Source organism: Lissotriton vulgaris, chromosome 9 (genome assembly GCF_964263255.1).
Source record: "Lissotriton vulgaris chromosome 9, aLisVul1.2, whole genome shotgun sequence".
NCBI classification, from domain to species: Eukaryota; Metazoa; Chordata; class Amphibia; order Caudata; family Salamandridae; genus Lissotriton; species Lissotriton vulgaris.
In genome coordinates, this window is record NC_141697.1 from 895,508,606 (window position 1) to 895,522,348 (window position 13,743).

Genomic DNA, 13,743 nt, shown 5'->3' on the forward strand with positions numbered 1-13,743 from the left:
GCAGCTGGGGCAGTGCAACAGGGCGAGAACCGACTAGCCAAAGCAATGTAGCCTGATTCCCATCAGATCAGACCATTAGTACATTGGACGTTGCAGTAAAGTCTTCAGTTTGGCAAGATGATGTATACAATGTGTTTTAAAATTGGGAATTATAGGGACATCTTGGTAATTTTATGCCTTAAAAAACCCTATTAAAGGTTTTATAGATAGTGAATATTACTTACTAACTGCATTAGTAAAAATATCAATTCAATCGACAATGGATTTGTTTAAAAAGTCAGTGAAGCCCTGCTGAGTAAACACTTGGGGCCATATGTACGACTGGTTTTTGCGGTTGTAAATGGGAACTCGGGCCTTTTCCGACCGCAAAAAAGGGTCCTGGCTATTTAGTGTATCAGTGACTCGCAAAATAGCGTTTGCGACTCTCGCTATTAGGAAGGGGCTTCTCTTCCTAATAGCAAGTCACAATGCAATGTAACATTGTTTTGGGACTGCATTTGCGGCCTCAAAACACTTGCAGTTTACAAACTACTTCAAGTAGGTGGTAAACCACTTGGAAACGGGAAGGTATCCCCAGGGGACACCTTCCGCTTTGTGAGTGTGTGCGAGCGAAAATATTTTTTAAGGGCAGGCAGAGGTCCCTGGGACCACTGCCTGCTCTTAAAAAATTCAACAGAAACGTTTAATTTTTCTTTTCTAAATGCATCCTGTTTTCCTTTATAGAAAAGGAGCTACATTTAAAAAAAAGAACTGCTTTATTAAAAAAGCAGTCACAGACATGGTGGTCTGCTGACCTCAACAGGTCATCCCTCCCTGTGAGTGCTGGCCATTCCTAATAGAGTCATAAATAGCACCTGCCTCATGAATATTAATGAGGCAGGCAATTTGCGACCCCAATCACTAACAGTGTCTGAGAGACTGTTGTAAATGGCATTTTGCGAGTCACAGACACAATTTGCAAGTCACAAAATATAAGGGTCGTACATCTGGCCCTAAATGGATCATTTTCTCCCTGACAGGTAGTGCACCCGGTTTTACCTCAAATCCCCAGGGGTGCTTTGCTCACCATATTTCGAGACCCCTGTCTGGCTGTTGGAGATCTTGGTGCCTTCATTGCATTCTCCAGTACGGCGGAAGCAGTGAAGGCACAGATGAATGCAAGGCAGGCACTGTGTTTGTTTAAGCCCACTCAGAATTAATTGTCTTTCTGAAACAAACTCCCAAAGATTGAGTTTGTTTTTGCAAAAATAAAAAACACAAAAGTGGTGAAAGGCAAGGAGTTTTTCCCTGTGCATTAGGGACATTTTTTTATTTTTTCTCCCTGTGACGTCTAGGCAGGAAAACCCGTGGTGGTAATCCAAGAATCTTTTTAAGTTCCACCCTAAATAAAGCGGGGTTATCACCACTGTGCCCTTGCAGCCGTGATGCAGGTGGGCTGCCAGGTCCAGAGCTTCCATTGGTGGAGACAGCTAAGGTTCACTGTCAGAAATCCAGCAAAATCTCAAATCCAGCAATTCCCGCAACTATAAATTAGGTCGGGAAAAGTTGTTTGTCGGCAGAGAGCTCTGCAAGCTCAAACGAACTCTAAATGAGCTGTTAGTATTGAATTCATTTAATCAGCTAACAGACAACAAAGATACTGTGGGAAAGAATTAACCCCCACCCAATTAAATCTACTAATGAATAAAATATATTGTGATCACCTATCCATAAATTAAAATTTTATCTAAGTAATAGTAATGAGAAAGAATATAGTACAAAATATATGACCTATGAATACACAAAAACCTGGGTGTCTAGCAGAAAACAAATGTGTTTCAGGGACCATACACTGTATAAGGTCTGCAAAATGTATAGCTAAATAACAGAATGGTCTTTGTATAAAGTTTAACAATCCAACGCATGTAACCACCAGCAAGAGTAGGTGAGACCCAAGATCCAGAGATGGATTACCATCAAAATCTTGTTGGTGATCTGATTTTTCTCATCTGGTCATCCACAGGGCCGGGCTGGTGTGTCTCTAGATCAGTGAGACTACTTCCAGGACCGCCTGGTAGGACTGGGGTCAAGACCACAATCGCTTGTTTGACCATGCGTGAGATCACCAAATATAATTTTACTTCTAGGTATGGATGAGGGGGAAAAAACACCAACGAGAAATATGAAAAGTCCCACTTGACCTGTGTTACACTTTCTATATGGCTAACTTAGGGGCTCATTACAATGGCTGAACGATCACCACCTCTGGCCCGGCAGTGGCGACCGCTCCACCATCATACCATGAAAAACCCCTGCCACATTATGATGGCAGTCGGTACTGCGGTGGTGGGAAAGTCTGTCCGCCACTTTTCCGCCGGTAGCAATCGTTACAATTGCCTGCTGGGCGGAGTAAGACCACTAAAATGGTGGCGGTGCCTAGCAGGCATCGTCCGCCATTTTAGGATGCCGGCGGAAGCCAGCCTTTCCATGGCGGTTGAACCGCCATTGAAAGGCTGGGGGAGATTGGTTCTGGGGCCTGTTGTGGGCCCCTTTTGTGTTAGGGTTGTGGGTGCACTGGGGGCTACCCATGGTACCCCCCTACATTTCACTGCACCAAGTGGCAGGCACACTGTAGTGTCTGCCACGTAGTGCAGGGAAATGCACAACGCGGCGGTGCTGCTTCCAGCACCGTCCGCCGCAATGTTAACCATACGGAATCCGACTGCACGGTGGCCGGCCCATCATAATTGGATTAGCGGGACCGTCGCACGCATGGTTGGACCGAATCTACGCTACGGTGGCGGCCGGAGAAAATCCGACTGCCATTGTAATAATCCCCTTAACACCTTCGAGTCTCATGACGAGCTCAGCTCGTCATGAGCCACGGTGCTCGTGTGCTCATGACGAGCTGACCTCGTCATGACCGTTAGAACGCTCACACACTGGGCAAATTCCCCTGCTGTGCGAGCGTTCTAAAGAAATGGGTGTGGTCATAACGAGCTCAGCTCGTCATTAGCACACGACCACCGTGGCTCATGATGAGCTGAGATTGTCATGAGCACAGGGGCGCTGTACGTGCCCCCCGCCCTGCCCCCCAGCACAGCAGGGGAATTTGCCCCGCTGTGAAGGGGTTAATACTTAAAAACTTTATTTTGGTCGAATTACCATAAAAGTGCAATGTGCAATACAGTACCTAGTGAGTAATTTAAAAGAGATAATAAAATTCGGAATTTTACATGGTTTACATAATACAGGAAGCACTGTTCACTGACTCACTACACGTGATAGTTTTTTCTTTCGTCTTCGTACATTAATAGTCAAATTTCAACATATAAAATCTATCCCAAAACAAATTCATACGAATCTTCTATCCGCAGTATCAAAAATCAGACTGCAGATGGGACCATCATACAGAACAAACAAAGCAAAGTGTGAAAATAACATATGAATAACTCTCATCAAACCAATGGGTGTACTTCTTTTCTTCAGAATTGCTTTTATTCTTCTTAATTATCAGAAGAAGTGCCAATCAAAATTCTTCAATCAACTTTCCATCATTACACAAGTGAAGTCATATCCCAATGCATTTCGGTGTGCACCTTCATCAGGGGAATGTACTACAAATAACAAAAAATTCATCAAATCATAACCACAAGGTATATTACAATTTACAATCACAATTATGTTTGATTAAAGTATTACACAGAAACAAAAGATCTCATGATATTTAAAACACACTCTGTGCGTGATTGAACCTCATGCTCTCAAAAGTCCATCAAATATTCTTCATTAACCTTATAATCCAAATAAAAAACCGAGTGAGCAACCCCATGTGACCTACACCTCTTGCTAGGTGCCTGCATGCAAACCCAAACCATCAAAATAAACATAATCTGCCTTGTGTCTAAGAATACCATGTCCATGTCCGCTTACCTTCATAAACTACAATAGATGCGGCATTAATCAAAGTTCATATGCTTCTTTTCTGTAACAACATGTAAACCAAACACTGAACTTGCTGCTAAGGTAGGAGAATTGTTATGGCAAGATATATCTCAGCACGACTCCACTTACTTATATATATCTCTCTCCTGCTCCCCCTCTCAACACGATGCTACTTATACGCTGTTAATAGGTCTGTGCAATGAAGGTGAAAAACCTTCTCAACACGAAGCCACTTTATCGCTGTGAATCTGTGAAACGAAAGAGGAAAACCTCGAACTTGGTAACAGCTTCTACACCAGTGTCTTGCTCTCCCGCTCTATCAGCTGGTCAAATGATAGAGCGGGAGAGCAAGACACGGGTGTAGAAGCTGTTACCAAGTTCGAGCGAGGTAGGAAAGAATCTCCGTTTAACAAAGTAATTGTGGCTTTCTGTATGTTAAACACGAGGAGACTGAGGAGGTTTTCCTCTTTCGTTTCACAGATTCACAGCGATAAAGTGGCTTCGTGTTGAGAAGGTTTTTCACCTTCATTGCACAGACCTATTAACAGCGTATAAGTAGCATCGTGTTGAGAGGGGGAGCAGGAGAGAGATATATATAAGTAAGTGGAGTCGTGCTGAGATATATCTTGCCATAACAATTCTCCTACCTTAGCAGCAAGTTCAGTGTTTGGTTTACATGTTGTTACAGAAAAGAAGCATATGAACTTTGATTAATGCCGCATCTATTGTAGTTTATGAAGGTAAGCGGACATGGACATGGTATTCTTAGACACAAGGCAGATTATGTTTATTTTGATGGTTTGGGTTTGCATGCAGGCACCTAGCAAGAGGTGTAGGTCACATGGGGTTGCTCACTCGGTTTTTTATTTGGATTATAAGGTTAATGAAGAATATTTGATGGACTTTTGAGAGCATGAGGTTCAATCACGCACAGAGTGTGTTTTAAATATCATGAGATCTTTTGTTTCTGTGTAATACTTTAATCAAACATAATTGTGATTGTAAATTGTAATATACCTTGTGGTTATGATTTGATGAATTTTTTGTTATTTGTAGTACATTCCCCCGATGAAGGTGCACACCGAAATGCATTGGGATATGACTTCACTTGTGTAATGATGGAAAGTTGATTGAAGAATTTTGATTGGCACTTCTTCTGATAATTAAGAAGAATAAAAGCAATTCTGAAGAAAAGAAGTACACCCATTGGTTTGATGAGAGTTATTCATATGTTATTTTCACACTTTGCTTTGTTTGTTCTGTATGATGGTCACATCTGCAGTCTGATTTTTGATACTGCGGATAGAAGATTCGTATGAATTTGTTTTGGGATAGATTTTATATGTTGAAATTTGACTATTAATGTACGAAGACGAAAGAAAAAACTATCCCGTGTAGTGAGTCAGTGAACAGTGCTTCCCATAACACAGGTTGCTGTGAATTATGTTCATTTTGTACTAACTTGACTGGGGCTAGTCAAGATATGGGTAAGCACCGGTTTTAAATAATGAAAAAAGGACACAAACTTGTTTAAATAAGGAGTGCATATTACATATTATTGTTTACATAATACAGGAACAATTGTCGAGGATTGGGCTAGTACCAAGTGGCAATCAATGTTATATACTCATCTTCCCTAATGTGCAAATGTGACCAATGTCATCAATAACCTCAAGAAAGACCATATGTCGGTCTAAAAAGAGTTTGCTATGCCGTCTATGATCTACAAATATAAATTTCTAATTGTTCCATATGTATTTACTGAGATAAAATGATAAAACATTGTACGCAATTGCACAGTTAATATAGTTTGGGCAAATAGATCAGCGCTTCTGTTCTTTCCTCCTAATACCCCACATGTGACCCAGAACATTTCCAACTGAACATGCAAACAGAGGTCTTGGATCCGATCTTAAGATTCACTGTGCTTCATCATAAATACAGGTTCTTAACTGCATGCATATAACCCTGGGCGTAGTTCGCGTAGTAGCACTACGCGTAGCTACGCGAAGTGCACTACGCACTACGCGAGCTACGTGTAGCACTACGCAAACTGCGAAGTGCGGTAGAAAATGCTGTTCCTACATGCATCGGCAAATAGGGATTTACAAATTGCGATTCCCTAAATGCATTCGCAAATTTGGTAATCGCAAAAAAATTGTGATTATCTAAATTGTGAATGACAAAAGGTACATGCCCTTGAAAAGGCCTTTTTCCATTAGCATTCGAGCTGATTCTGCTAATAAGCCTATTTGAAAATGGAGAAAGGCTTGATGCATGTGCCCCTAACTTCCTTAAGAGTATTGGCATAAGAAACTACTTTGGGAGTAGTTCAGATTATCCTCCAGAATAACAAAGGCGTAATTTGTCCTTTTCTGCGATGAATTTCCTGCCATATCCAGCCTGAGAGGGGGAAGTGGTGTAATCTGAGGTAGGAATACCAAGCTCCTTAGAAACTTGTGCTCGGATTTGGAGAGGATGTCCATTTTTTAAAACCCTATAGCTTTGCCCCATTTAGGACAGAGCTCACTATTTGCAATCGTAATTCAGGAGGCAGCTGCCACAGGTTTGCTAAATGATGTGCAGTGTTCTTTCCCCAGAGCCCCAACTATTTGCTTATGTTTAAGGATCATCTTGGTCATGTGAGGTTTCCAGGTCATATCTTCAGATTTCTTTATGCGGTAGTCGAAGGTGCTGACCCTTTCGAGAGGGGCACCGCTGAGAGTTGGTCTCCCTCCATACAATTTGTGAGGATTCATAGTCATAAACTTTACTTTTGTTGTATTGATCTCTAAGCTTTGCATATCGCCAAAAACTTTAAATTGGTTTAAGAGCAACTGGAGACCCCCTGTTGTTTTTGATACTAACAAAGTGTCGTCCGCAAACAAAAGGGTCACAATGTTTTCCCTCCCCAGCATGGGTGCATCCGCTGGAGTCTGAAATAGAAACTGGACTACATTGTTCATAAAGAATGAAGAGAGTGTTGGCGCCAGTACACACCCTTGGCGTACGTCCCTGTCAGCATGAATTGGGTCTGTGAGCCGGCCTTGCTCGCCCCAGCTCACTTTGGCATAATTAGCCTCATGGAGGCGAACAACTAGAGATAAAATCTTCTTAGGCATCCCTATATTTTTTAGAGCTTGCCACAGTTTGTTTCTTGGGACGAGGTAACAGGCTGGATTCAAGTCGATAAATGCTACATAGAGGCTCCCCTTGCCAATGACCATGGGCTTCCAAAATAAAAGAAGAAAGCAAAACACCTGGTCTATTGTCCCCGTATTCTGCCTAAAACCTGCTTGGTAAGGGGTTTAAATGTTATTATTGCTTATCCATTCCTGGATCTTGGCCAAAAGGGCGCAGCAGAACACTTTTTGTATGGAGTAAATAAGGCTACTGGGCCTATTGTTGCCTGGTAGGTTCCTGTTACCTTTCTTGTATATGGGGATCACTTCTGCTTCATTCCAAAAGTCTGGGATTAGGGCACCTCCTGCTATGGCATTGGAGAGTATCATAATGTAGCTGGGCCAATTATCTCTATCATATAGAAAGAGATCGACTGGGATTCCATCTGGGCCTGGAGCTTTTGCTTGAACAATTGAGTCTATTGAGACCTAACTATAGCTAACAATTGATAATGGTTCTGATCCCCAACTAGAATATACTTAATATTCAATGTAATTTAATAAACATACCTTGTTAACGAGTATGCTAAAATACAAGATATAAGAATAAATTAAATTTGATAAATTAAATTGCATATTGAGTATATTCTAGTTGGGGATCAGAATCATTAGCACTTGTTAGGCATCTACGAAGTAATACAGGTCAAGTTGGATTTTGCAAATTTTTACTTTTGCTATACTTCTGGCATGCAAACCATAAGCGGAATGCTCACAAGACATGCTTCTTCTTATGAATGCTGTGCACCCTTCCCTAAAATTGTCCAGCAAGAGAATTTGCACCAGATCAACTTCAGAAGCATGTTTAAGGGTAAGGACTCCCTTGTCATAACAGCAGCGACTGTCAGCAGGGCCGAAGATAACCATGGATAGCAGCAGAGACACCAAAATAGTTAGAGCCTTTGCAACTCTGGAATCAATTAGAGCGTACCACCACACAAGATAGCTTCTAGTTGGGGGAACCGCATCTTCATCACTTGAAAAATAGATACTAAGCAGTTAGCGTAAATTTGTTAAGTGTCACCCTCAACTTCCACCTGCCAGTCGGCCGGGCATCTCTCTGACCCTCAACAGAACTTACTGTGTCCAAACACAAAATAGAACACCAGAGGGATTATATAAGGGATAATTATATACAGAAGCTACAGTTGTGTTGTTGACAGAGCAACATTTTCGGTTACCTCCTAAAGCAGCATCTCCATCAATAGTGAAAATGTTTTAGGGCAGAGGAAAGCCTACACTGTGAAGGTATAGTGCCAATGCATGTTCCTTGGCAATGTTGTAGCCTGAGTGAATGATGATTTAACAAACCTTCCAGAAAATGCAAGATTTGGCAGGCATAGAACATATAGAGGGATCACTCTTACTCGGACACAGTCACAAAATGACTCCATCCAGGAAGAAGTCAGGACATACACAGGTTACCCCAGGATAGACACCACTGAGACACTATTGAATCTGGGGATGCAGTACCTGACATACAGGAAAGGATATGTGTGTGGGGAGGCACTGGGGAGGCAGCAGGGAAAAATAATGTGTTTGTTTTTGTAGTTACATGGTTGTATGTTTCAGCCTATGCTATGTGTATTATAATTGTATGTATATCCACATGACAAAATCAATAAAATGTGTATAAAAAACAACTTCCAGACAACTCCACTCTGGACTACTACTTGCACACATCCCATGCACACGGGAATCCAGATCCAGCAGCCAAGCCTTCTCCTACATCGGTCCTAAAGTGATCAACAACCTGTCACTACACATTAGAACCTCCTCCTCACTTGTTGAATTCTGCAAGAAGCCGAAGACCTGACTGTTCAACCTATCCTAGATGGCCCTAAGCTTATCTAGAAACACACCTGCTCGGTGCCAGGACCCCCCGCCCCAGGGTATAGTGTGCTCTACTGCATAACAGAACACAGTATAGCATACACTGGTGCTTTAAGCTGTAACTAACAGCCCCCGCTCCTAGCCCCTCTCCCCTGAATCTCTCCCTGTGCCTGCTTTTTCTTTATGTATATGTCTTTATTTATTTTTTTCTCGACATTACATGTATCTACGCCGCCTAGCTCCCTGTCCCTTATGCCCTTTGTCTAAGCACTCCTTCTCCCCTTGTTGGGGAAAGATCCAATATTCATACTCTGGAGTCTCAGTTACCCCTCTGAGAGAGTCCACATCGTCACGGGAGCCACTCACAGTTGAGGTTATGGTATGGCCCCCCTTGCCAAAGCACTCCCTCTCCCCTTGTTGGGGAAGGATCCAGTAGTTAGGCCTTGGAGTCTCAGAGACCCCTCTGAGAGAGTCCACTGCGTCAAGGGAGACTCATGCAACGGAGATGTGGGAATGATTCCACTTCCCCTGGGAGCACAGCTTACCCGACTTAGGATGCAGCTTTTACTCGTCCTCCGGTGTGTGCCCCCATCACCCTCCCCTCCTCTTTCATACTCTGTCTCTCCCCCTCCCCCGCCTCTTTCCCTCCTTCAATCTTTGTCTTCTTCCCCTGCTCCTAACCCCTCTCCCCTGAATCTCCCCATGCCTGCTCTTTACCTTACGTACACGTCCTTATTGTTTTTCTCGACCTAACATGTAACTATGTAACTATGCTCTGAAACTGTGTAATCTTGTAATGATGTAACCTGCAACTCTGGTCTAACACTCATGTAAAGTGCTCTGATACCTTCGGGTCTAGCCATCGCCATATAAAACCTTTCAAACAAAAGAATAAAATAAAACTAACCAGTCTTGATAGTCAGACTTTAGGGCTCATTTTATGGATGTCCCTAATTGATATTCACAATGCTCGGAAGGCAGTTGCGTGAGCTATGGGCAGCCAATGTAACAAATGAAGAGCAGGGGTGATGTGATCACTTGTTTTGATGTTAAGTGCAAGTGTCAGAGTTGAATTTTTACGTATTAGAGACTGCACAATAGGTAGGATGGTGGCCTATGTAAAGGCCAGCCTGTCTATGCTTAATGTTACAAGAACTCTTTATGGGAAGGCTAGAAAAGGGAATATTTGTCTTCAGTATTTTGATATAAGTCTATATGGAACTTGGTAATTTTAGGATTTGTTTGCAATTCTGATTTGTTCATGGTAGTTAAATGGGGTGCGCTCATTGACCTTTTGGAAAGTTTGTGAGAGAATCAATACTCCTTTCTTCTCCGCCTATTTTTGAGACTGTACCTAATGGATATTAGGGAGGATTCTTGGATGTTTTAGGGTCTAAAACCCACCAGGGCTCAGTCTGGAACAGACTACATGTGATGGGTCAGATAACAGCCATTACTAGACCCATCGAAATTGTAAGATGTTTACTTCAAGGGAAAGTTATCAGCTGCCGAAAGCAGCCAAAATCTGTGACTGAAACTCTGAGCCAAAATGTGAAATTGTTTTGGAAATGGGGCCTGGAATTACTAATTCCCCGATTAATTTCTCAGGACCATGAGGTTTCAAATTGTAATAAGCTGGTTTTCTCCCACCCCAGTATCGGTAATTCTCAGGATGGAGAAATATAAATCCATTTCTCCGGCTACTCATAATGAGGACCTAAGTGATTGTTGGATATTAGAAAGTGTTGCAGTTTGGAGTTGGCTGAGCTTTGAATAGTTTAGCCAAGTAGTGGATGTTTGAGATGGCTCTGTAGTTGTCTGAATCCTGTTGGCTTGGTGAAGAGTGGTGCTTTTTATTAAGATGCATATTTATTTATTTGTTGGGTGTTTTGTACAGTGCTATGTGACCACTTTCAATAACTTCAAAGTGCTGAAGTCTGGAAGTTAAAGCTTATTTTGGTTGTGCTGCTGGACCATTAATGTCTAATTGGGGGGTGAAACGATAGGGACATATTTGCAACAGAATGGCGGAGCGTGGAGTTAAGCAAAAATTGCTAACGCCACGCTTTGCCATTCAGAAAACACGGGGATGCACAGTATTCACACGAATGAGGTGCACCCCTGTGTTTCTCCTAGCACTGGCGATAAATCAAACTGCCTAGCGCCAACGCAGGTCCCCACTACACCATAGTGCAAGGATGTCTGCGTTGGGGGGAATGATTGTTTATATGCAGGAAGGGGTCCCTTCCTGCATATAAACAATCCATAATGCCGATTTGAAACTCCTATGTGTGCGGCATCGCCATTTGTTTAATGATTGTTTATGTGCAGGAAGGGAGACCTTCCTGCACATATTTAATCATGCATGACGATTTGCTATTACTATGCATGCTGCACAATGTAGCACACATAGAAACAGCAAAAACGATTAACCATTTCTCCTGGTTTCTCCATGTTATGATCAGGTTTTCCCTGGTCTTAATTATGGTGCTGCCTCCTATTTACGCCACCCTTGTAAATAAGGGGCAGTGTCAAAATCAATGGGTGTTGTGGTAGAACACCCACTGCAACACCCATTGCCCACCACTTGCATGCTCAGTGTAGCATGAAAGGGGACCATATTTACAAGGCAGTGTTAAGCCACGTTAAGTGATTTAACGCCGCCTTGAAAATAAGGCAAAGGGATTATCGCCACAGGAACGTCGCAAAAAGTGACGTTCTTGTAGCGATAGGGACTTGTAAATATGCTCCATTTTCCAATGTTTTTTATTCGCAACTGTTGTGTGGTGATCAGTTTTTTGTAAGTTTGAAAAGTTAGGTTTGTGGTTGTTTTCTGAATCCCACAGAGTTTATTGTAGCTGCCAGGTTTCAGTTCAATGCATTCCACAACTTAGGAAATTGGACTCTCAAGGGCCTGTCTCTATGTTTCTGGCCTGTGAACCTTTGTTGGGTGATGTGGTGTGCAGTCATTGAGTGAGAACTCCTGGTTGGGTCCTTATTGAGAATATATGGAGGAAGGTTTGAATCTTTAGCTGGTACCCATGCGGTAACTATGGCTACTGATGCTCAAAACGAAACCAAGTTTGATCCTGGGTGTCTGGAAGCACTATGTATGGGGAAAGTACTGTTCTAAAGAAACGTTGGGACATATTCACAAGGGAATGACGAAGCGTGGGGTTAAGTAAAAATTGCTAATGCCAGAGGAGGAGCTTAGCGCGCATCCAAGATGGTCGCGTGAGCTGAGAGCTCCCGAAACCCTCGCCGCCTCCTACATCTATCCTGTCACAGATCCTGTTTCTAACGAAGGGTTATTGTAGCTGTAACTCTCCTGATCTACATGGCCTTTTTCAAAATTTGAATCGGACGCCGGACACCTGAAATACTCCGTCCTGAAGCCTGAAGGCCTACACCGTGAGAAGACCAGGGACTCGAGCATCCGCAACACCCCGGGAGTAGTTGAACAACAACGGCGGATGGAAGGAGATTGCTACCCAGGGTCTACTTTCGGTTTCGATTTTCCTGCTCACGTCTGCTGAAAGACGACTGTCCTCTGATCTTGCCGGTCCATGATCTAACTTGCTTAACTGATCCTCGCCGGCGCCCTGCATTTCGATTTTTTTCGCTGTTTCTCTCCGTGAGGAGCCATTCACACCAGGTCCCAAAAGCCCCTTTGGGGCACACAGCTCACCATGGCGGGCAAACCTGACAGCGACAAACGGAGGACCAAGAACACGTCTCGGGGTGGCATCACTCAATCCACCATTATGGACCGATTTACGCGCCCCAAGGGTTCCCCCAGCGGAGCTGGTAAAACTCTGGAGGACCTTGGTGGTGGCCCCCTGAAACGGAAGAGCTGACTCTGCGAGATGTAATGGGCACCATTGCGAGCATGAAGTCATCCATGGGCCAACAATATGAAACCTTGGCCGCCAAGATCGACACAGTGGCTGTTGATGTCAGTTTGATTAGGGCGGACTTGGCCAAGACCAACGAGAGAGTCAAGTCGCTGGATATCAAAACTGCCAGTCTCACCACCGACGTGTCCGATCTCCAGACCGATGTCCGGACCTTACGGACCTCGAGTGACCAGTGTGCCCGCCGGCTCGAGGATTTTGAAAGCAGCGCAAGGCGCAACAATGTTCGCATCGTCGGAGTTCCGGAGACTTCAGCCGATCAATCGATGGATCTCCTTGTGGAAGATCTGATTCTAAAACATCTCGCTCCTAAGGGCCTCAGTAACTTTTTTGCGGTGGAGCGAGCCCATAGAGTTCCGGGTGGAAGACGCAAACAGGGTGCCACACCAAGACCCATAATTGCGAGGATCTTTAACTTCAGGACAGGGAGGCCATCTTACAGGCCTCGAGGACCAACGGCCCCACCAAATTTGAGAATGCATCCATCAGCTTCTACCCCGACTTTACTCAATCGGTGCAGAAACAGAGACTAGGATTTACCGGGGTGAAGCGTAGACTGAGAGACCTGGGCCTGAAGTATGCCATGCTCTTCCCGGCCCGACTACGGATCGAACATAATGAACATGTGCTATTTTTTGATATGCCGGAGGTGGTTAGTGACTGGTTGGACACTTTGTCAACGCAACGGGACAGTACAGAGCAATCCAGAGGCGCAGAGGGATGCCAGAAGGACCAGGAGGAGTGAGGAGACCGGCATGAACAACTACCATACCGCGTTGCGGTGGTTCGTCTTCTTTTTGGGTCAATGACACTTTCACGATGTAAACCCTAAGGCGGCGGGGGGATTGGGACTTTTCCTCCTCCTGGGGTGTTCCTTTTTCTTCTTGTACATT

General features: G+C 43.7%; 1 protein-coding gene across 2 annotated transcripts in view; it reads left to right on the plus strand.

The window, feature by feature from the left end:
- LOC147692459 (mitogen-activated protein kinase kinase kinase kinase 5-like) overlaps window positions 1-13,743 on the plus strand; it is a 742,536-nt gene that overhangs the window by 535,966 nt on the left and 192,827 nt on the right. The window lies entirely within an intron of this gene.